Below are 25,483 nucleotides of genomic sequence, written 5' to 3' on the forward strand. Positions count from 1 at the left end.
ATACAGGATTAGAGCTCAATGGGAAAGAAAAAGATCAATGGCGTTTAAGGCTTTGTCTGTATCAAGGGTAGGTTTTTTATATTCTTAGTACCCATAACTGGGACCAGATTTTTCAATACTACTCAAATCCCACTAGATGCTTAAGTATATACAAGACATTAAAAGCAGCTCAGCACCAAATGCAGTGAACTCCTGAAAATCCATGCACTTATTTAGATGCTGAAGTTCTCTTTCTGGAAATAGAGTGTGGGTTTTTTTTGTTTCTTCTTTTTTTTTTTTTCCAAAGATGTAAAACCCCAAAATAGGACTATATAGTATAGGTGATGCTTCTGTGAAATTAATCTGGATGCAAGTTGACTGGTCTACAATCTGGTCAGCTGCTATGGAAATTTCATCAGCCAAAATCTTCTTGTAGATCCAGCCTGCAGGTAAGCAAAATATTTAGGAGAGAATTAAAAGTGATTCAGTGCTTTACTGAAACTTGACCCAGAAACTTCTTTGAAGCTTTAAAAGTTCTTTTATTAGTCATTCACATTATTATACTTTTGTGTTCCTATTTCTAGAATTTTGGTAGATTTGAATAGACCATTTAAAACATAAAAAATTTATTTCCAGTCTTTTTAACTCCAAAAAATAGAAGAATAAGTTGTTGACGATTGACTGGAGGCTTTTGGCTTGGCCAGATAGAAATTGACTGTGGCTGTCTTAGAAAAGATCTGTTAAAATGCTTGCGGTTGGCAAACGTGTGTGTGTGTGTATGTTTGTGTATATATATATATATATATATATACGTATTTGAGGGGGGAGATGAATTTAATGCACATAACTCATAAGATAGTCAACACTCTTAGGTCTCATTCATCTAACTTTTAGATTGAAAACAGATTATCCAGGCATATTTGAACCAGCTGAAAATACTTTTATAAATGCTGTTTGGAGAGGTCACAGTGCTCTAAAATACACAGTTTCACTTTGCTAATGTAGCTGATACAGCTTGAAGAACACTTTGCAAGTTTAATATACAGGTAGGGTGATCATGTGGAAACCCAGCCTGGTTGGATGGTCCAACTAGATTGACAGGTTTCTGCTGTTACGTGTTTCTGTATGGAAGATAGGCCGGCTTGGTTTGAGTTTTGTGTTTTGCTGAAAAGGGCTGTTAGTTGAGACTGCACTTTGAGAAAGTTGGAAGTTTTGGGGATTTGGTTCTTTTGTTGTGTTGTTTTGTTTTGAAGATATAATGAGGACTTTGCGCTGGAAGCCTGCAGCAATGCTGTTATGCTGTGATTAATGTCACTGTATAATTCTGACAAGCTGAAGCCCTCCCAGGGTGCTCATTCATCACGGATCTCTCTATAGCTCTTATTTATTTATTGAACAACATGTAAGCACAGTTCCCTTTTTTGTTTAACGTATCAGCATTTCAGTGTATGTGGACTTCAAGGTTTCAGTTTTGTTGACAATAATGAGATCATCCAGACAATTATTGTTTGATTTTTCACTTCACTAGTGAGGAAGATTAAAGAAAAGTTAAGGAGCTTTGTCTGTTTCCTGTTACCCATTTACTGAGGGGGAAGAAAAACTAACTGTTTAAAATGTATAAATTATGAGCCTTTAGATCCCCCTCAAACAGTACATGAGGAGACTGCGTACCGCTAGTTCAAGGGCATTGTGAATGGGTCAAGTTGACTTTGTGTCCGGCCCAACCACAGTTGGGTTTCCCGTGGAGGCAGCAGGTAGGACCTAAGGGCTGAGTCACGTGCCCAGTCCGCGTGCAGGGAAGCTCTTCACCACGCAAAGGCCTTGCACGAGAAGCTGTGCCTACTACTAGCGTTTGGTAGAGCATCCAGACTCCTGCAGACTCCCTGCACAGCCACGTGTTTCTTTTGGAGAATTACTCTGGATGGGAACTGAATGGGAGCTTGTGATGGGATGGCATGCAAGGTTCAAAAAACCAGGAATGTTCAGAATCACAGGCCTGGAGGGGACTATTGATACTGCTCACGTTCTTCAGCACAATAAAAACACCTCAGATGCTTCTGTGATAGGTGTTGTGCAAGCAGAGTCTGCAGAGAGGGATTCTCCAGAGGGATGTGAGGCTGCCTGTAGGAGATGGGGCGGCTCTGGACACTTGGAAATCAGACAAAAATATCAGGAAGTTGGAGGGAATTCAGAAGAGAGTCACAAACATGATTAAAGAGCACGAAACGATGATGGTGGGAAAAGATGAAAAGAGCTAGATGAGCACAGCTATATGATGATTAAGAAGACGCATGAGCGTCTACAGCTAATTGAAGGGTATATGTAAAGGAAGGAGAATAACTGTCTGGGGTGTTATGAGGGCCTGTGACTGGGAGTAGTTGGATGAAATTAATCAAGGAAAAATTTAGGTTGGGCAATTTCCAAACAGTGGGCCATATGTTCCCTTCTGGCGGGGAAACGTGTGAAGAGGAACAAACGGCTCCACAAGCCATGTGGCTTTTGAAGTGCAGCTGTTGCTCCGCGTTCCCTCCTGGGCCTGGGAAAGGAAGGACCAGGTTCTGAAGTGCGCAGATTAGCAGCACGAGCATTAGAAAAAACAGAATGGCCGGTTAAGCTTCTGCAGCCCTTGAAGTCCCAATTACTAGTTGCTCCTTCGCCATTCGGTCTAGCCCATTTTACGGCCCACATATCTCCTCCCTCCACCCAAACCTTGATTCCCACTGCAACCGAGCTTGGAGGTTTGGGTTTGGATCACTGGGAATGCAACTGTGGCTTTGAAGTCCATGATTAATGTGTGGACAGGTCTTCAGTTCAAGTTATGTTCAAGTGTGCTGTGCTGGAGGATGGATAAAGAGGAGGCTTGTACTGCGTTATTGTTGAGCTTGTAGCAGTGCTCCTGACTGCTGTGCAGCAGTGTTGAATTCCAGTCCTGACAAACACTTAGTAGCTCCATCCCCTTGGATGGTCCCTGTGGAGGCTGCGGCCGCTGTATTGGGTGGGACAGAGCTCCTCGTGCTTAGCGGGCATGAGTCCTGCAGAGAAAGCAAAGTTGTTTTCATACTGTGCTAGATCAGGAACTCAATCCACGGCTGCCAGGCTATTTGGTCCCAAGTATGCGGCTGACCTCTTCTTTGGCAATTCTAGGAAGAGCACAAGTAGCCATTTTGGCAAACATGAGACTAACTCTTGCTTTTGACAGGTTATTGACTTTCCTGAGTCCTAATACCCACCAAGCTCCCCCAAAATGCTTCCTCCCTCCTTCTTCTCCCACAGCTGCACTCCAGATTGCCCAGAGAGGAATTGCTGTATCTTGTTTGGGGATTAAATCCAACTATTCACGTATCTTAGCAAGACCGAATTCTATTCATTCAACATTAATTATACAGTCATTGCTGATTTCTTCATAAAAGCTCAGAGAAGTAAATGATGATGGTATTTTGATTTTTCTGTTTGCATCTTTCTGAGAGAGGCACTTTGTCTCAGATGGTTCTCCTGTTTCCAGATTGTAAACAGACGTTGGTCATTTGAAGGCATGTAGGACCAGAGGAGTTTGGAATCTTAAATCCATAAAAACTGTTGTTTTAGAGAAAGGCAGTATTTATCCATTTGCCCTATATTTTGTGGCATCTTTTGTTAACAAATCTTTAAATCTTTAAACAAATCTCCCAGAATTTCCCAACACACATCTACATGTAAGCATCTTTCATGTTTTCTTTTTGTTTATGAAGGAGTTTAGAGCATTTAAACCAAAATGCTTTAAAAAGAAGAAGTAACTTACATTTTGCACCACATTAATTTTATTTGGATGAAATTTGCTGCTGATACGAAGAGATAAACTGTGCCAGCTTACGCTAACCATCGCTTTGGCCTACAGCTGTTTGGGCTGGGCCTCGTGCCTTTCTGCTAGACTGTAAAATGTACAGACAGACCGAGGATCATCGGTCATGTGCTGACAGTAGTAATTGCTGTGTTTTATAAACACTTAAGAGTCTGTAAGAAGCTTTGAGTTCTCTTGTATCAACATATACAAGTAAATAACACCACATTAATCAAAAGCTAGCAAAGAGTCTTTCTTCTCAACATTCATTTTAATCATCTCCAACACAAAACAATAAAAGTAAGAGACCTGCGCCCAAACGGAATTAAAATTTCATCAAAAGCACAAAGGCAGGAGATTTCTGCATTAACTGAACCTTGGCTTCCTGCTGTGGATCTAGATACTGCTGAAGTTCCCTAACCTTGATTAGTGTCGACACCAAAGGCTATATGTTAGCGTAGATCAGCTCGCACAATTACCACTGACATCTTTAATCTAGCTTTTTCGGCAGAAGAGGATATAACAATGTGTAATGCCTAGAAGCTGGAAGCAGCCAAATTCAGACTTGAAGTAATGTGCCCATTTTTAACTGGAGCAGTAAATTAGTCTTTAGAATGATTTACCTAGGGACATGTTGGTTTCTCCATCACTTGAAGCCTTTGTAAGACTTGGTTTCTTTTTAAACGAGGTTGTGTAGATCAAACAAAAGTAATGGTTTTGATACAAAAATTAACGGTTGAGATTCTTTGGCCTGTATTACCCAGGAGATCAAATGCGATGATCAGAGAAGTCTATTTTGCTATAAAATTTATTAATTTTGTCAGTGTATTATGTATTCAGTAAATTAGCTATAGATAAATAAATACTGAGATATTTGACTTTCATTTACTTGATATCTGTATAAAACATGGTTATCTTCAACACTTGATGTATGAAGAAAAGCAACACCTTGTTTGAAGGAAAAAAATAGATTGGCAGGCAAGTTACCAGGAATACTGCTACATATGTTTTATTTTATTAGATAGAAAGGTTGGATGATTATATTAACATGGGAAGGGAATATTGCTCAGGGTTGCAATAATTTCTAACATTTCATTGTCAAGACTTTCTGATTTTTTAAAACTGTCTGTATAATAGTGTCTGTTTTCCCCAGGACATCTTAACAAAGAATTTGATTAATCTCTGTCCATGGAATTTGCAAAGGAGATGTATATGGAGTGTGTGTGTGTGGGGGTGGTGGTGTTTATTTTATTTCATCTTGCTTTTAGTAATAAATACAAGAACTTAAGTCAATTTGTTTAACAAAGCAAACTAGGTCTTGGTGAATCACCTTAATAGGTTTCAGAGATGACTTTTTAATTCACAGCTGGTCTTAAGCTCTTAAAAGCAGAAAATGAATAAATTATGTCTTTTAAAAGCAATAACAACAAGCTCATGTCTAATGACTTCATGGAACAATTTCAAAGTAACGTTGCCCCAATGGAAAAGTGGGAGCTGCCTGTGCTCCAAATGGGCTGCACCTGCGTGGCTCACGGTTGGAAATGCGGCCAAGGGCTTTACGTGCGCGGCCCTGCCAGGCGTGCGGGCGGCGTTCGGATCCAAGGGGAGGCCGCGCTCCTGGCACCGCGGCCGTGTTGCTTTGGTCCTTGTTCCCTGTTAATTGTGAGGCGGCCAGAGAAAGACTTTTTTTCATTAAAAAGAAAAAAAAAAAGGCGGCTGAGCCTGCAGGCAGGGGATCTGATGCCTTCTCTTGCAGCAGAGCTGCGGGCACCTGGCCGTAGCGCGGATCCACATGCGCAGCTTGTCGTGCTCTGCGCCGACCCAGCGCCCGGGTCCAGAATTTCTGCAGGGGTCCCCGCATCTGCTGAGCGGGGCTGCCTCGCTCGGGGAGGCTGGAGGTGTGTGGCAGAAAAACAGTAATAAAAGGAGTATTTCACCAAACAGGTGAGGCTCCTGTTGTGCAAAATGGCAGGCATCCTGGAGGAACACGTGAGCTAGGACAGTGCACTTCGTAGTGCCGTAAAACTGACTGAAGAGTGATTGAAAAAGAAGTGTGCCAAGTGCTGCACGTATTTATGTTCTTGAGGACATAACGGTGTTCAGGAACACAGCTGTGTGCTGAATGCACCTGTTTTTATATGGAGAATTGTATGTCCTGTCATAATCCCATTTAGAAGCTAGATAGCAAAACCTTTTACTATTGGTCAGGTTTGGTTGGATTTCTTTTGCAAATCACACTGAACAGAAGGAAGCTGATGTGCAACGCCTGACACGGGCCACCTCTATTGTTAGTAACAAAGTCTGAAAAATTAATTTCAGTAACAAGAGTTTGGAATTAAAGAACGGTGGTAGCAGCCTGGTAACATCCCTTAATGTAGCTGTTATGAAAGTGTACATCTCCTTAAAAAAATGATTTAAACTTCAGAGTAGTTCCTTCCCTTTTAAGCAAGAAATTCCAGTAGCACATTTAGCACCATCACCTTGCCAGCTGTTGTACTTTTAAGAAGAAAATGTGAAGAAGGAACATTTATCTTTGTACATCTGTTTCCATGTCCCATAATTGCATCTCATATGACATACAGGGAGGCTGAGTTGTTAATGCCTGTAGAAAATGTAATGTTTGTACTTACTTTTTAGTCAGGCATGCTCTTGTTTCATTCAGTGTAAGTCAAGAGGCAGATCCATTCACCTGTCTAGTTCCAGGAGAGTTACAAGTACTTTCATGACAGCGTTGGCATATAACACTCCTAGCTAGGAGCATGAGGTTGGAGGCATTTATTCCTTGGAATATAAGGACTCTGCATGCAAGGAAGTCTTTGCAGGAGGAGGCTACGTTCTTACAACCTTAATGGGATGGAGGAGCCTGAAAGAATGAGTGTCTGCAACCTAACCAAAACTCTCTTTGAAAGGAGACATTTCTCTGCAATGCTGCTTAAATCTGTACTACCAACATAGTGTGAGTTGAGATGGCTATAATGTCAGAAAGACAAATATTCAGGTCCCGTGTAACTAGGCCTGGAAAGTCCAATTCAGCTGAAAATTGGGCATCTCATTCATTACATATGCCGAATTTTGAGCATGGCCTCGAGATCAGCGTTTTCAGCATCTAAATGAATACTGATCAGAGGTAGCAAGAAGGTAGGAATGCTGCCAGCACAGAAACCGCCGTTTTCATCTTTTTTCCCCCAAGATCAGTGCTCTCACGTTATGACATGCAATGGAGCACTGCTTTCATGGCTTCAAGCCAGCCACAGCACTGAGTGCCTCGGCGGTGCCTTAGGTCTGTGCTGCTGAGCTGCCATAGCAGGACCCTGGAAAACACAAGTTCCATGAAAAAAAGATGACATTGTTTTAGAAATCAAGCAGTTTGACTATTACTTTTCCTCTGCCTCTTGGTGGTTTTTTTTCTTTTCTTTCTTTCTTTTTTTTTTTTAAATAAACTTAAAAATTCACTAAGTATCCCAGCCAGGATACTTCTAGGAGGGGTGATTTCAACTAGGGTTCACTGCAGTTGCCATATCCTCACAGAATTTGTACATCTCGGACACAATTTAGCTGCTGTCTCTCTAACTCTTCTATGTTAAGAGGCCTTTCGATCCCCAGGCAGCATCACTAAGGGTTTGTCTGCCCCTCTTCCATGCTAATGTACCTCTAGCTAATTCCCTTCCCCTCTTCCCTTTTCCTGAATGGTTTGTGTGCGCCGGGGAGGCAGGACAACAGTGCTTCTGCTCACATGGAGGAAGCAGGACCAAAGTGGGAGACAGTTGCCTAGCTTGGAGCTGTGAAATACATGGTGAAAATGATGTCTTTATTGGAGACAGAGTTTCTACATACACGTGAAAATTATTCTAAGTGAGGGATTTTTATCTTAAATCTTTAGAGGAGGAAAACCATGGGTGACCATGGGTGATCATTTCTAAGTGGAGAAGAAGTTATAATGCATTCCAATTAATATCTAGATATTTTAAGATTTTTTTAAAATTACTTTTTGCTGAGGTCATCATTTAAATCTTTATAAATTAAATTTAAAAGGGAAGAGGGGAGGGCATTTTAATTCTAAAACAAATGTTTATGCAGACAGAAAGGTATTTCTCTAGAAGAGAAGTGCACAGACCAAAGAAAGAACCAAGTCAACCCAAACAGAAACAAAGCAGAAAAGTCTTCCTGCATCAAGTGCAATCCAGATTTTAACTTTTGCCTAGGAGAAAAAAAAAAAATGCTAAATAACACCTGGTTTTCATTTGCCTGCACCTGGTCATCAAGACTTTGAAAGCTGTTCCTACCTCTGTCTCTTTCTCTGTGTAGTCCTGAAAGTGTTTGATAGTATTCTGACTACAGATCTATGTGAGAGCACAGCACTACTGCATGTTAAAGCACAAATCTCAGGCTTCAAGGTCCATACTACAGGAATATAACCCATTTGTGGCTCACACCCTGAGAGGAAAGGCATTCCTCGGAGAAGGAAATGGCTCCTCCATTGGAGCAATGCCCTGTATACTGGAGTTTGAGAAGGCTGAGTTTTCTCAAGGAGATTTTTTTGCAGTTTCTTAACCTACAGCATCTTGGCCAGTCACCCCGCTAACTGCCTGCCTTTGGTCTGAACTGCAACATCAGACACATTGGAAAAGTGCTACCTAGGATGGAACACACAAGGTGATTGAGCCGGAAATTCAAATCTTGAACAATTTCATTTGTTAGAGTTACCTTTATTAATAGAAATGTACTGCAAAATTTGCCTTTATAAAGCAAGTTGGCACACTGCAGGTAGTATCTGCTGGAGAAGTTCTCATGTCTGTTAGCACTTAGGAATGGCTGCAAGTAAATCTGTTCAATTCTCTTCATGTGTGGATGGAAAATTTCAGGCTCCTTCAGAAAGCCTTGCAAGATTGAGCGGAAGCTCTTCTGGAGAAGTTCAGGAATCAAGTAAAGGTCAACTAGCGGTACTCTGTTCTCACTGTGAAAATTTCTTACTAATATCGTTATCCTACAGTCATGAAATATTCAGTCACCAATAACTTGTGGCAAAAATGTGCGCTGTGGTGCTTCCTCTACACACTTATGTAAAAAGCATCCAAACCTGCCTCATCTTAATCCCTTGTTCTTCTACTGTTAGTGAAGTTCTACTAAACACACTGAGATATGTAAAGAATATTTGTGCTATATTTGAACTCTGTCTTGGGTGTTTAGAGACTAACTTAAGCTTTGTTCTTCTCGCTTCTTGCAGAGCTTAAATTCCAGTATAAGATGTTTTAAATATGGTCACTGAGCCAAGTTGTTTCCTCCCCAGAACATGCGTTAGGCATCAGCTCTCGCCCGTCATTTGCTGGGATTGGGAATGTGCCAAGTCTTGAAGTCTTCACTCAGTTCTTACTCCAACAAGGCTCCCATGGAAATCAATGGAAGTTTTGCCTGATTAAATACTTCTGGATTCTCCTCCAAAGAACTTGGCTTATTTATATCAGGCATATTTGTAAAAATCCAACATTTTAGCCCTGTAAAATAAGATTATCAAAATCTTAACTGATGGAGGACATTGTGAAGGCAAAATACCCAGGGGCCTGCTGCTGGCAGTGGAACACTGCCGATGTTTGGAAACCAAACCAAAGCAAATCCAGGGACGGCAGCACAAGACTTCGGCTAAAGAGCTGCCAGTTGAGCAGCAGTTACCCTTACCAGGCAGATGGGGAGCGTGAGGTGACAGTGTCCTGTTCTGCTCTAAGGGGACCGAACGATGACTTGTTTTTCTGAGTCACTTTGAAGCTAACAAATGGTATTAGACGTTATGTATTTTTCTCTTCTGTTCATAAAAATTAAAAAATAGCTTCATACAAAAAGATGTACTGTATTTTAGCAAACAAATTGCTCATTGCAATCAGTTTCAATGAATGACATAAAAGCCCTTCAGGGTGAACACAATCACTAGACACGAACAGAAATTAGCTTTCATGATCAACTTTTAATGTATGAGTATCATCCAACTCTTATTTTATATGCATATTTAGGTTTTCATGAAACTTGGCAGGCTTTATGTCATGCAATACATGTTGCTTTGAAAATAATATGTTCTTTGCATCTGGAAAAAGAAGCCTTTTGCGGGGTATTAGGAAAAGTAAAGTCTACACATTCTCCATGGTTCTACTATGGAGAAAATCAAGGCCAGCTATTTTGAGATTATGCACGTGAATTTAATTTCTTGGAGAAAGTGAGGAGAGTAAGTAGTTTCAGAATAAGAAGTAACATCACATGAACCAAAATTAGACCTAACTTTTTAGCTAATCTCACAAATCTGTGGCACACAGTGGAGCATGAGAACTCCATTCCGTGTCCCGCAGCCCAGTGCTGGACTGTTACAGCCAGACCCTGCAAAGCTCCTTGCGATGGAGGCCATCGGAGCAGGTTTGGGTTTGCGGCGAGGTGCCTTCTCCCACTGCACAGCGCACTTGTCCTGCAGCCTGGACCCGGCTTATTTATAACAGCTCCAACTATGTGAACCGAGATCGGATTGTGATTCTTTCCATTGCCTGGAGAGATGTATCAAAGGAGGAGGGCCTCGGCTTTTGGAAAGAAAGTGTATTATATTTCTCTCCAAAGTCTTTCTCCAGCTGTCCAGGAATTACACAGTGAGATTCTGGGATTATGTCTGTGCTATGATATGAAGAGTTGGTTAAGCCTACTGAACCCTGTGACTCATGCTTTCTTTCCCAATGGCTATTAGCCCAGCTGCAGTTCTGACTTGGAGCATTCATAAATGTAGGAAGAGCTGGCTTGTGTGGCTTGTGTTATCTCTTGGCAGTCTAATTTGTATCATGTTTGCTTTCCTTGTGTCCACTCCATCCGAACGTCGGAAAAAGAGCTTGAGCCCATGCTAAAACGGCAGGCGTGCTTCAGCAACTGTAGCTACCTCTTCCTGCCCTGTCTGAAGTCTGCCCTTTATTTTTCTTTACTTTTAAACAAAGTGATTTTAAAAGTGATTTGATCTTAAAACTGTTCTGCTATGGCTGTGTAACTTGTTGCAGGCATTACTTTTTCCTTTGCTCCCTGGAAGTGTGGCTGAGGCAGAGCGCGAACACGGACCTGAGGCTTCCAGTATCAGCTAGGGTAGGCCAAGCCCCAGAAGTGCCTTTTTTTCTGGCACTTTTTCTGGCACTTTCTGGCACAATATATCTGCCATTTTGCCAGATATATTGTGGCCATATCCTGCGAACAAGTATACAGAGGGAAAAAAAAAAAAAAACCACAAAACCAAAGCTATTGGAGTGAAATTCTTTAGGATGGGAGCTGTTGAGGTCAAGACTCCAACAGGAGCCAGTCTCGCTTGCTACGAAATGCTGTTCCCCACGCGCTGCAGGGCTCGGCGCCGGCTCCAGAGAGCTCGGCCTTGCGGCTGTGCTCAGACAGGCTGCACTGCGAGCACTGAGCTCTCCTTGCTCTAGTTCCCATTTAGTTCCCTTGCTTCCCATTACCAAGGGGAAGATATTTGTCAGAAGAACAGATAAAACATTAGCGGTGGCTAAATCTAGAGAGTCACTTCTTGGTCAAGCATTCTCCCAAGTATAACTTTGGAGTACCAGGAGGTTAGTCATGAGTTCTCCAAATAAATGGACACGTTTTTGTCTTGAACTATCAACAAAGCTCTTGAAGCAGGGTAAGGTATTTTAAAGTTGTAATTCTGATTTTTTTTTCATGAGTTCATTCTTGTTTCTACCCTCTGTTCTAATACTTCTGGAAATCCAACTGCTTCCACGAGGTCTATGAATACTCACAGGCTCGTATCGCTCCCTGCTAATACAAAAAAAAAGTTAAAAAGCTTTATGCTACTTCCATTCTCTGAATCCCTTGGAGTGAGTCTGTTTTATCTTCTTTGCCTTTCAGTTTGTATGCTCTTTTTGGCAGGAACTGTTGGCCTGATTCTGATTTTATTTGAAGTGGGTAAATCAGAACTCAAGTCCTGTGCCTTTGAGTCAGATATGGGAGCAAACAGCCTGGCATGGTGTATGCCAGGGTGTATGTAATGTACTGCCAAGAATTTCATTCAGATTTACAGCAAAAGAGAATTCTTAAAGGGGTTAAGCTTCCTCAAAAGGCGGTTTGCTTCTACAGTGGGATTTTGTCAAGTAAATAGAAAGCTTAAAACAAAAGTGGGGAAGGGATCACAGTAGTGAGTTCTGAAGGAAGTTATTTGGAAGTCTGTAAAAAAGAGGAGAAAAGGAGGATAAGAGACAATTCAGAACATGAAAATAAAGAGTTTTTCTAATTTTTCTGGAATATAGAAGTAGAATTTGTTAGGCTGGTAAGACGCATGATTTTGACTGAGGTTGAATGGTTATTCTTTCACATGCTACTGTGATGACACTTACGTGCTCAGAAAGGGATGGTGGCATCAAGCAGAAAGGAGTACAGCTGTAGTAGCATGGGTAAAAGGTTAAAAAAAGAGACTTTCTATTTAGAGTTTGATGTTCTGATCAGCAGTGACTGCTTGTAACACTGCAACATTTAATTTCTGGTTTTAGACTAAGACAGCTGTGGTTTTTTTAATAACATCTCTGCAATTTGTCTGTGATCTTTAAAGTGGAAAGGATTTGTCTCTTAGGGCAAAATAGAGATATTTCCAATATTCTTTCTTTGCGCTTTTGCAGTCAGTGCTTGTGTGCATGTATGGATTTAGCAGCCAATTTATAATATATTGTGATAACACTTTTGTAAACCCTGGCTGAACAGTCCTGCTTTGGAATGTGTTTGCTTGGGAAATTATGCACTGGAGATCTAACCCAGTAACTTCACTGAGGTAGCTCTGATGGTGAGCTTTGTTACACAGAGGAATTCTCAGAAGGTACCAGCATTTGCTATCTGGACAATTTTTGCCTGCACTGGAAAGTTCAGTGCTGCTAAAGCTGAGAGCATGTGGCTCGTTTCAGTTCAAGTGCTGGAATGTATAATTCAACTCGAGCATTCGCTGTCGCAGAACTTTGTGGAGATCAAAATAGATTCATGAGGGATCCAACTCACGGCCAATGGAGCCCCACTGTTGGGTTGGAGAAGCTGACTCAAGTTGTTCCTTCTTGGAAGCAGGAGGGGTAACGAAGGTGAGCCTGCTTTGGGCTTCCTTAAATGTGAAACGTGGTATAAAAGTGATGGTGATTCATTAGCTGGACCAAGGGTAGCAATTTCTAGGAATTAAATCCTCACTGGACTCTTCCCAGTGGTGCAGAGTGCAAGGATGATTAGCAGTCATTGCAAATCGCACCAAAAAAACCGTCATTATTCCGGTGTGTGCAATGCAGACATGTTATATTGGTACTCCTTTGAAAGGAACATCTAATTTAAATATAGTCTAAAGGTTAGAGACTTTTTTTTGTAGTACTTTAGATTTTGAAAAGCAGTTGGTCTTTCAATCCATACCTCTTTATATCACAAGAGGAATAGTATCAATCTTTTTTACATTCGCTCAGTCCTTGTTTTGCTGATTTCTGGTCGATTCAATGACTTTCCAAATGAGCAATCGATGCATTTGTGTAGTCTTTTATTTCGCAAGGCGAAAGAACTGACCCTAATAACTTTCACCCTCTTTACAGCCCAGTCTGGAAGAACTTCATGTCTGCTGTATGCAGCACTATTCTGTCTCAGCAATTTGTCTTCATAGGAATTTGTTTCATAACCAAGTTTGGCTGCAAGAGAATAGGCTGTAGGGCTCCCCTGTGGGTACAGAGCCAGTGTTCTTGGTTTGATTTGTTGTCTTTTTTTTTTTTGTTTTTTTGGTCAATGTCCTACATATTTGTCCTTGTCTACAATGTTTACTCTAGATTTGGAAAAGAGAAGCTGGTCAGCGAGTGACATGGAGTTGAGCAGTTCTCAGCTGCTGCTCGTGCTGTTCTTTGGCAGGGTTGAGCCGCTCACGTTCAGAGCGCCCAAGTCTGATGTTCCTGTGTTGGAGGCACAAGAAGAGCTTTTCATTTGATGTGAATGTTCCCCATAACAAATTATTTCTTTGAGATATTCATCTGGAGGCTTCAGGAGGAGGTTAAATTCAGGATGTATTTTGGAGTGGTTTCGTGTTTGCTGTGCTCGCTGCCTGGGCGATGGGCTCTTCCTGTAGCACTGCACTCCTGAGCTGTTCAACAGCACGAGGTGCAGTCCCCAATTTTTGCTTTTCTGATCTTGTTGTCAAAGTGTACTAGTGTTTCTACCTTCTTTGCCTCTTTGAAATGTAAAACTAGGAAACCTAGAGTAGGCTGCCAGAGAAACTTGGCAACACCCGACTGAACTAACACTGCTCTAAAATAACATCTTAGGGTTATGTTCCCAGTGCTAAAATCCATGCAAGCAGATATCAGCGTGTATGGATCAGGAGCTCAGGCTGCTTGTTGGCAGTTTAACTGTGGGCCGTGTCTGGAGGCATTGCTGCTGCTTTGCATGCTTCATGTTATCTTTGCCATTTTAAGAAAGGATAAACTGTACTGACCTGCAACAGGATCATCAGATAGATCTTCTTAATAACTATTATACTAATGATTTTTTAATAGAAAATTCGGTCTCAATTGTACCTTAATATTGGGATTATTTTCAATGAGCAAACACCCTCCAAACTCAGAATAGCCTTCAGAGACAACAGAAACCTGAAAGGAAAAGTTAAAATTCCCTCAGTAATGCACAATTATGCCTTTTAATAAGGTCAGATGGTGTTAAAAACTGAATGGAGCTATTCTTCATCTTTTATTAACTGTATATCAATAAATGTAATCTGGCAACGAGTACCTCTGCTCTGACCGTTCTCTCCATGTCTGTTACTGTCCTTCTGTAGTCCTAGGCTGCACGCTGGAGAGTCTTCTGCAGTTGTAATGCATTGGGGATATCAAGGTTTTGCATATTTGCTGGGTTGCTTACAAGCTTAGCAAGTGTTTGGCAATAACTAGATGCTTGGAGGTTTTATAAAGGCTATATGGTTAATACTGTCTAGCCTATTTCCAGGCACCTATTTAGTGGCCTATTGAAAGGAGCTGTCCTATAAGTCCCTGGATAAAGGGAGAATTGCAGAAAAGTTCACAAGGCAATGATGTAAAATGTCAAGATATCTTAGGCTGAAGAGATTAAAAATAAATAAAATGTTCAGGATTGTGTAATGTTGGTCTGTGAAATAATATTTTTTTTTCAGCAGACTTGCTGGCAGTCTGACTTCTGACAACTGCTTATCCCAATGGGCCCTTTGTCAATTCAACTTCTTGGAACATTTTGGTTGACTGTAAAGACCAACTTGGAAGATGCTTTAGTTACTTGGAGCACAAGGGCCCTGCTTTGTAGACGGGAGCAAACTTTTGAGGTCTGGCTGTGTGGATGCATGTCTCAAAGACAAAAATGTGCTCTAATGTCCTATTGATGCTGTCCCAGAAATGCAGCAGTTCAGGGATAGCAGGTCAGACTAGCAGTTCGGAGATGCATCCACTCCATGCCTTTTGCATTTGGAAATTCAGAACTGAATTTTCTCTTTTGTTGTCTCAAGCAAGTAAAATCTTGCTTGAACCTCTTCAGTTACCTGCAGCATACCTGGACAGTTCGGGGTGATTTGTGATTTCTTTTTTTTCACTTTCCCTCTTTTCTTCTCATCCTACTTTTATTTCAAGTATTATGGATTATTCCTTCTTTATTATTTAGGAAAATTCCTGTTCAGCACCTTTAATAACACGTTGTCCAAACTAGGGCCCAGCTGAGAGGTCAGGTGTTTGCCGGGTCACCAGCATCTGCTGACTCCACAGCTACAGCTGTAAACTAGTCTCTTAAAAGGCCCAGTAGCTGCTCACACCTTATATCTTGCACCTTATTTCCTTTTGAAATACGAGGATTCCTTTCCGTGGTGGAAAAAACATTAGCTGTGGTTTTCAGAAGATGAACTGCCTGCTGGAGTGCAGTGCTTCATTGACCAGATGGCTTTTCTGTGGCGTGCCCTTCTGAGATGGGAGCCTTTTAGGGAAGCATTTTAGCATTATAGTCTACTCTTGAAGGAACAAATCTGTTCTTCCAGTGAATGAATTAGGGACATCTGCAGCTGTGTGGATTTTGGGGGCACTCATGCCTTTTGATGAGATGGTTCTTTCAGGTGTATTTATTGTAGACATTAACAGGAGTTAACTGCAGCACAAGGAGCCATCTGTTTTTTGTCTCATGGAGTTTTCCTTGGAGGAATTTACCTGATAATTGCTCTGGTTGGGATAGCTTCTGCTTTTAATTTCTTAACCTAGTGATAATGCACAAAGCATTATTACCATCCATGTATATGAGCCTGTCTGTGGTTTAAAGTGATAATGTGGCAGCTTTTCCAGCAGCAGACAAGTTGTACCTCTGGATTCCTGAATCTAAAAGCTATCATAGCAACGTGTGATTTGTCCAAATCATCAATTTTCTCTCCTTAAAATAGCAGAAGAGAGGCTCTACTGATCTAAAATCCTTTGTGGGGAGGTACAGCGCTATCAAACATAGATGCCCATACTATTGAAATACCACCTGCTTAATTTGCTTGCCCTCCACCAACAGAGTTTGTGTTTAGTCTGAAAAGCTTTGAACTTGGGTAGGCTAACACAGAAGCAAAGGCTTTTTGTAAAAGGAGGGAGGGAGGGTAAAGGGAGGGAGAATGAACCCTAACATCACCAAACCATGATTTGCTGAGCACTGAAAGAGTTTTCCTTTTTTATCCGACCTATACTGAAATTTTTACAAACTGACAAAACTCCTGGGTGAGTCTCCTATACCCTTCAAATCTCTGTGCATCTCTGATTATCTGGAGACTTGGGCAAGTCTCCTTTTTAGGGCCTTTTTGTTTTTTCTATGATACAATGACTTCATTTAGGCTTTCCATTGTTTCCATTTTTTTCCTTTTTGTATTAATTGAATTGATTCCTTCTGCTAATTTCACAAAAGTGTCTTATACAATAAGACTCATACTCTAGACTACAACTCAACATATCAGACCTCCTCTTTCCCCTGATGAGGCTGCAGCTCGGAGCAATCAGACGGTCTCTTTTCCAGTTCCACTTTGGTGCGCACTCATGAAAGGGTAAGGGAGAGAATCTAGTTCTGTGGCCAAATCCACAGACTCTTGGAATGACATCTGCTTCTTCACCTTCTTCCACCCTGCTCCTGATCTTGTTCTTCAAGTCCAGATGCATCTCAGTGTGCAAAAACTGGTTCATTGCCTGTTTATCCTGGAAGACCTTGCAAATATTTGAATATGCCAAAAGTACAAATTTTCTCAAGTCTTTTGCCAGTTCAAGGGGAGTCTCTTTCTTCTCTCCTGACTTCTATTTCTCAGTTGTGCTGTATAGTTCAGTGCCCTGTGCTGGATGGTTCCGTCTATCAATGCTGGTCATGGATCAGGATGATTCATTTTTTTTGGAGAGGCAACACATTTTGCAGAACCATTGGTGCTGCATTAGACCAACACGCTGCCAAAAAACTCCTGCCCTTTCTGATCATCTTCTGAGCCATTCATTTGAGTTTGACATTAAGCTGAACAAATGCTGGAGCTTGCTCTTTGGTTTAGCAGGAATAGCAACTTGAGATTTCTGTGCTTGTGCTTCAGATCTCATTGCTAACACCACTAATCCCTTTTTGACCTAAGGGGCTCGCCAATTTTAGCTTGTTTCTGTTGGGAGGAGAACTTGACTATAGAGGCAAGTATTTCTCTGGGACAAATGTGTTTCATCACAAAGAATATGCACTGGGCTCTGTTTGTCCGAGCCCAGCTGGGATTAGCAATGGGACTCTGCCCCTTTGCTCAGAGTTGCAGGCCTTCCTCGAGCCAGCCCTCTACTCTAAAACCCTTTCTTCATGGTTCTCAGATGGAAGAACTTTTTTCTTCATGGTTCTCTCATGGTTAGAAAAAGCACTTATTTGAATTTAAAATTTGTGGGACACCTTCTGAAAACTTTGGGCGTCCAGTGAGAGGAGAACATACAACTTAAACGGAATGCTGCTGGGGACGGCTTTGAGCGAGAACATTCAGATTGCAGGTCAGAATGGGCCTCACTGGTTTTCACCTTGTCAGTAAAGTGATTTGAATGTGCTGGAGTGAGAACAAACCCATGATGTAAGGATGTTCAAGAACCCAATCCTGTCAGCTAGAATTTTTTTGACATCCAAACATCAGAAGTTCCCGTCCCCCTCTCCCTTCCTGAGAGACAATCCAGATTTTATCACTATTTCAGACCTTTGTAAAAACAGCCATAAATACATGCATTTGGGTGACAATCATAAATATGTGAATATAAAGATGCTGCACACTTTGAAGTCTGTAGAGCTCAGTCCTGGGGACAAAAAATATAATAACATATAAAGGGTTTATAGAAATTTAGGAGTTAGAGAAGGAATTTGTTTTGAAAGAGAAATCCCCAGCCCTGTAAATGTCTGACTGTTTGAAACTGGGGGCATCGCTGCAAGTCCCTCATGGTCCCCAGCATGTCCGTTCTCATAGTAGATGATCTCTGTAGCCCCTTGTACCCACTGTGGCCAGTTGCCAGAAAAAAAAAAGCTTACTTTAGGTGCTCCTCATTAAGAGAAACATCTGAGGAGAATTTCTGAGAATGAGACTTTCAGCTGTGTGGCTTCTACATTTTCATGTTCTCAGAAAGGAATTTGTATTGCCACCAATGAATCTTCAGTGCAAATATCTCCAGGCTGGAAAGCGAAAATAGAAAATGCTGTTTACCGATAATTTGTAAAGTTTTGTGTGAATTTTGGAGTGTGTTTGTCTGTTTATTAAACGTGCAGGTCTGCCAGCAGCGTGAGGGCTGGTGCCCGAGCCGCCAGCAGCGAGGCAGTGCGCATGCATCGGGAGGGACTGTCACCCGCTCCCTCCTTTTAATTTGCACGGTTAGTGCTGTGAGGTTTATGCAAGGCAGCTCTCAGGGGAGGGGACTGGAAGTTCTTTGAAGTCCTTTGTGGTGGCTGTCTAATCTGGAGAAGAGGATTACTTTCTTTCTGCCAGAAGCACATGACAGTTTGGTAATTAATGAGCATCATAAAGTTCTCTCTTTCTATTAGATACCCATTAGTAAACCTGGGATGGTTGTCATTTTGGACAAAACCATGCATATCCTCATTTTATCCCAACATCAAAGGGGATCTCCTGCCGTCTGATGCTGAATGCCCTAATTGTGCTCGTGTTCGGTGGCGCTGGGGCGGCCGCGGCCGCCAGGAGCCTCGGCAGAAGCCGCAGGTCCTGGTGCTGCGCCCGCGGCCGCCCCGCCGCTGCCTTCGCTATTATTTCAAACATACTGCCCTCTTCCTCGCCTGTCTGTCTGTTTATGCTATTTGTTTTCCCTTGAGAATACAGGAATTAACATACTTTCCACATCCATATCGTGTTGAAAAAAAAGGAAAGCGCTGTGTTGGGCTATTTCCCTTTCCCCTTTTGATATAGTATTACAAAAAGTCTTTCTTTAGGATTTAAGAGCATTTCAGGTATTAAAGCTCTCTTGGGTTGTCTTTTTCACATTATTCGGAAAGTACAGAATGGTTTCCTGCTCTTTATATTTGGCTCCTTTATACTGAAACAGTTGAAAAGTCCTAGTCTGTGGACTTTTTCTTTTTGAGAAAATGTCACCCTTTCTTGCAAAGGGTCCAGTTTCTGAATGCAGTGGAGTTTCTTCAACTGCATTTAATCTCCTTTAGAAATAAGAAGAATAGCTAAGCAGCCTGTTTTATATATTCTGAATTTCAGATTTTTTTTAAGGTCAGATGCTCATCCTAGACTTGAAATCTATCCCAAATACAGGGGGAAAAAAAAACCCTCAAAGATATGCAAGCTTCTTTCTATAAAAGAGCCTGAGACCAGCAAGCTGTACTGTGATGAAATGTGATGGCTTCAGAGGGACTATGCAGTTGTAAGGCCAAAAGAGGAATATACATACTGAACATTACTTTTGTTTTCTTTTATATTATTTCATATCATTTGTAAGACTCTCAATTATTTTATAGTATCTGATGGGAACATTTGTTCATTCATTCTTCAGGGTTAGCTTGGATGCTATACATTGTTTTTGTTAAGTCCACATTAGCAAACAAAGTGTTAAAAAAACTGTAAACATCTTTAGCATAGAAATACATAAAATAAAGCTAACTGTCCTTAACTAGCTAAAATGTTCAGCATAATCAGAGGCACCCTGGAGTAATCTAGTACATGGAAAAGAAACTGGCAAAAAATTAAATGCTCTTCCTTTACTGTAGGTCTGGAACAGAGAGGCTGAAATGCCTCTGCAATGAAAACCTCTCTGTCTTGCTGAAATCGCTGAGAGGATGAATGTTGCAAAGTAAATAAACAGCCAGATGAATCAGAGTAGGAAGCTGTTCTTTCCAAATGATATCTTAAATCTTCAAAATATGATAAAATACAGAATTATTATATTGTTCTATCTAGAGTCTGGACTTTGTCATGTTCTTCTAATTCATCTTTACCCTAATGAGATGAAAGGGATGAGTAATACCAGTGAAGACACAAAACCCACTCGTAAATGTAATCCTTGTCTTCTCTTAAGTTTCTAATTGGAACTGGTCATAAAATTTGTGGTGGAACAGGTTTTCCTTGCAAAATAGCACTATAAATAATATAATTAATTACATTAAAGTATTATTATTAAATTATATAATTATAATATTAAATGAGACTGGGAAATGGTTAGAAGACATTAAGAAAGAAATTTGAAGTTAGAGATATTGTGGACAGGTAGGCAAGCAGGTAAGGAGACCTAGATATTGTGAGACCTTATCCATCTAACCAATGAAGATCAGAAACCAGAGACAGAAAGAAATTGTTTGATGGACATGGAGAGGAATAAGCCAAGCTCTGCAAAAGTCTGTCTTGATGAAGAGAACGAAACTGGAACCATTGCAGTTGAAAGGTCTTGGGAAAGTTCAAAACAAAGGACATTCAGGCTCCGAAGAACACCTAGTGAGAAATACCAGCCCGAGAATCATGAAGGAGCAAGATGGTGTAGAGAGCATTCCCCCTAAGCTTACCATAACAGAAGGACATCGGCTACACAGCAGTGACTGAAAGGAGGAGAGAGCCCTCAAGCATGAGGCAGTCATGTGCTGTAACCGTTAGTCAGGCCAAAAAATATTTTAAAGCAGGAAGATCAATAAATCGTGTCCATGGAAATTAGATACATATAATTGGGGAATCTGATCTCTCACAGTGTGGTTTATTGAGAGAAACTTGGAATAGAATTATGATTATCAGAGATATCAAGATGAAGGTGCAAAGCAAAGAAACCAAATTTCTGAGATTTATGAGATTAGCATTGTGAATAAGGAAGAATAAAAGCCTTCAAAGGATTACTGAAAGCCAGGGGCTTAATATGACTTTGGAGAAGTAAGAAAATCTCTTTGAAAACATACAATATAGACAGCTTCATCAAGCAGGGAAGCCTCACCAAATGGGTCAACTAGTGCTTTTGGAAGCTTTAGAAGTAGTACCTGGTGAAGTGGCCTTAGGTGACTTCAAGTAAATATTGGGGATGAAATAGAGTCAGCCTTAACACATCAAGTTACTCATGTGTATGTAATGTTAGTGCTGTCTGGTTGAAACGTGGATTGTAAGAAGTCAAAACCAGACCACGGCTGCTAGACTTTGGGATGAAATGTTAGAAGCGATGGCCTGCAGTTAGGTAGGCAAACCTTACCGGAGAAGCTGTGGAAAAAACAGCAGTGTGAAAGAGAGATTTCAATCCAGCAAAGAAGATAGAATTCCAAATATATGTACTAATTTCCAGGGAAAAGAGAGCCAACTGCAAACTATTGTAGCCTTGGATCCAGCTGAAAGCCAAATACTAAGAACTAATCCATGCAAGAAAGAGTAAGATAACATAGCAGAATATGTAGAAGTATATGCTGCAGTGCAAGACACAACAGAAAAGCTGGAATATACCATCTGGTTGACTGGGCAGCCAGGAGACCATGGGACAGGGCCAGAAGATGCTTGCTTTAAAAAAGGATAAGTCAGAGACTAACTGTCTAAGAAGTACTGCTGATCATTTTTTCCTAAATATTTTTTTCTGTATTATCTGCTTCCTCTGTTCTTTAATATGTTTGAGTTAGAAGGACATCCTACATTTTTAGGCCCTTCTGGCAGTTTCAGTGGTGCTGGCATCTGTGTAACATCTTTTAGGCCTCTTGTTTGGCCTACAACAAACTGGCACTCTGTGTTATCTTTCACGTTATTAATCCTGTTTGGTTTAGGGGTTAAGACTGAAATACTTGAAGTCCCTAGCAATTTGCCAGGGTGCCGTAATTCTGAGTATACATTTCAACTGTCTGAAAGATGAGATAAAAAATATGTGAGAGTCTATAATGAAGAAAATATAGAATTTCTAAACAAAATCTATATTGTGCATCTCATTGGCCTGTGCTACAAAAGCGAATTTGTAGAGAACCCTAGGGTATCCAGCAATAATCCAACAGTGGGGAAATCTGAAGCGTGTCGTTGTCCGCAGAGATTTATGCTGACTTGTGAGATTTTAAATCCAGCTTTAGTAATGCCTTTCCCCCTCAATAGGAAATTCTCAAACTATATGAGGAACCTGTAATAAGAAACAAGATTTTCCTTTAATATTGCGGTATTAATATGACTCATTCATAAAGGGAATGAATTATGCCTCCTAGTTCTCTTGAAGCCAGTAAAGAGTCCCCAGACCCACTCAGTGACTTAGCTGAACTCAATGCAGGGATTTTCTTCTTCTGCTCTCTCAGGACAGAAGCAATGGAAGTTCTTCAGCTGCTCTAGGTGCTCATGATATGATTCACTTGTTGTGATAGCTAATCTAAGAATGGCTGTGCAGAGTATTGGTCTTTACCAGTGGGCAAAAGCCAGGACAGAAGAACAGGGTTAGCTTATCGTGGTGCTTGGGCTCATGAATCTGTCTGCTTCTAACAAGGGTATTCAGAGAGTTCCTGAGTCTGAGATGGTTCCTGTGCATGTAGGAGATTTCTGTCAGGAGATTTCTCTGACATCTCTTTGCCCTGTTTCCCCTTAAGCTCATGTAAGCTTGTTTAGAGCAAGACCGGACCCTAACATCAGAGTGGTTAGAAAGTCTTTCATGTGTTTTTTTAATGCTATTTAAATTTTCTAAGGTGACACTTCTGCTTTTTGCAGAAACAGAAAAACTTAAAACCTTCCACACCAGCTGTAAGAGCCTGTTCAGGAGGTGGCTTAATAACGTGTAACATACATTGACTGCCTTGTGTATATGGTGACATCTTTCAGGCTTATATCTGCTCGCTTGAACAGTGTTCAGCTTAAAAGCAATTTGCTCCCTCTGATCTTCTAGATGTTCAGCAGCACGTAGCAAGCAGGAACACTATTTTTGAGTAAACAAAGGTCTCTGCTCATGAGAGGAAGGGAATAGAGCATCAAGCCTTACACCAAGTAATGGCCCCAAACCTCATCTCACATCTCTCACCTGTCAACAGTATCTGCTTCAGATCTAGCCACCCAGGCTGCCTTTGTAGCCAGGAGAGAGAATAGCCCTTTCAGCTGACCTGTTTTAAATCGCTATATTAAGATGAGACAAATCACATCCTAGTAGACCCTTCTAGAAAATGATTCATCTCGGCTAATGTAGCCATATAAAATAGGTCATGTGAAACACCTATTTCTATCTATTGACCATAGAGGTAGATTAATTATATCTCATATATTTTCAGGCATTTATTTGGATGTTTTTAATCTAAATTTGGCAGCATAAATAAGAGTCCAGGCAGTCACTGCATAAAAGCAGCACAAGCCTCCCCATTGGAACCGATACTCCTAAAATGGCCTGTTTTTCAGGCAACTTGGGAGAAGGAGTCCCTGGCCGTGGGGCAGGGAGCTCAGAGCGGCCGGTGCGCGGGACGGCTGGTGGCTGCGCCCCGGGGCTCCCACCTACGAGACCTGCTGCGAGAGGAGCCCTGGGGGGCCCTGCTGCGGGGGGCCCTGCTGTGCCGGCCGCGCGCCGGCGGCAGCGGCTCCGCTCCGCGGGGCTGGCACCCGTTCAAACCACCACGGTGAAACTGCTGCCTGCCAGGAGAGGAACCGAGGCCCTGTTAGTTTGATGTAAATCCTAGAGTTCCTGTAGCTTCTGCCATGTATTTCAAAATGTGCCACATGAAAGGACGCAGGGCATGGAGCAGAGCAGCTAAGTGCATCTCCATAGGTTATCTGCACTGCATTGAAACTGCTGCAGCGCGTCTGAACGCAGGAGCTTGGCTGCAGTGCCACGAGGGCAGGGGCAGAGGGGCAGCTCAAACCCACCAGCTGCATTGGTGTGTGGGCACTAGCTAATGGAGAAAGAAGAGACAGAGAGAGAAGCTACACGCTGAAAAGCCTTCCTTGCTCACACCACGTCTATCTGCCTGCCAGGACTTCAGGAGGTTCCTTTTAACAGTGCGGAGGATTTGGTTGTGAGCCCATTTGGGATGCTCTTATGTTGTTATGTGTATGAACAGTCTTGAGGTCTATGGGATGCATTTTGTTAGGAGGGGGGTTGGAAAAAAAAAAGAAGCGGTGTTGGGGGGGATTTTGAAATCCAAACCTGTTAACACGAACTCAGCACAATGAGGAGAATATTAGTGAGCAGCAAGAGTGATTTAGGGTCGAGTTTTGTGCTCTTCTGGTTGTAGCCATGCAGTTGTGCTGCCATCGTGATTTCTGCTTTCTCTGCACAGTGACCTGGCCACATTATTTCAGAGTAAAATTTCCTCTCGCAGTAAGGTCTGGCTGTGAGCGAGTTTACCATGACACTTTGCAGCTGCTGTCATTCACACAGACCTCTAGGTAGAGTTCCGCTAATGTTTTAAAATCCTCTTCAGGTATTTATTACCTTAAATACTTGCTGCACAGGTCTGTTTGTAAGCACAGTACCAGTCCTGCAACAGAACTTCAGCAAGCTTTATGCTTATTGCAAGGAAGCAAAACCGACACAGAAGCCCTGTGCAGAACCAATGCACATTGAACCCAAAGTTTTCCACATTTCGTGAAAGAATTTTCCAAAGGTTGTTGCATAGAAAACAAGCCTGGGTGTCTTTATCTGTGGTTTTAACTCTGCTTGTTCCAGAAATGGAACCAAAATACGGATTCCCATTCTTACATTTGCCTTCTTAAGTTCGCAACTGTGTATGTGTCAGTAGAAATGTGTGTATCACTTTGCTAGGCCTTGGCTGCAAAGAATAGGACTCTGATGCAGCAACTTCTTTTTCTCTCCTTCCTCCACCCCTCTGTCTCCGTCACTCTGGGTTGTCACGTCTTCAAAAGTGCCTTTCCGCAAGCCGCGTGCACTGCCCAGCTGTAAGGTCCAGCTGCTCCTGCTTGGTTCCCATGCCAGCTTTCTCCAGAGCCGCTTCCTACAGAGACCAACAGCAAGGTCCAGAATGAAAAGGGAGGCGAAGATGCCGGTTTGGGTGGCAAAAGGGCGGGTGCTGCCCCGCGGCCCAGCTGACTCCCCCGCAGCACCGCGGGCTCCGCGCCCACAGGCCTGGCCCTGGGGTCCGCGTGCAGCAAAGAGCCGGAGCGTGGCCGGAGCCGCCGCCGGAGCAGAGCGTGGGCAGCGTCTGCCGCTCGCGCTGCCCGCAGCTCTCCCCGCCTCGACGGGCGGCAGCCCTTGTGCCACCCCCGCGCCGAGTTTTCTTTTCACTCGGCGACCGGCAGCCCCGCGAGGAGCGCCGCGTTTG

At 42.1% G+C, this 25,483-nt stretch overlaps 1 long non-coding RNA gene across 1 annotated transcript; it reads left to right on the forward strand.

Annotated features, from left to right (window-relative positions):
* Positions 1–25,119, forward strand: LOC112944961. Its single transcript, XR_003248895.1, has 3 exons — positions 1–67; positions 287–428; positions 25,068–25,119. It is a non-coding gene; the product is annotated as an uncharacterized LOC112944961 (long non-coding RNA).
* Positions 25,120–25,483: the final 364 nt, after the last annotated feature.

The sequence above is a fragment of the Nothoprocta perdicaria genome, unplaced genomic scaffold (assembly GCF_003342845.1).
Source record: "Nothoprocta perdicaria isolate Ctin4 unplaced genomic scaffold, notPer1 scaffold_18, whole genome shotgun sequence".
Lineage (NCBI taxonomy): Eukaryota > Metazoa > Chordata > Aves > Tinamiformes > Tinamidae > Nothoprocta > Nothoprocta perdicaria.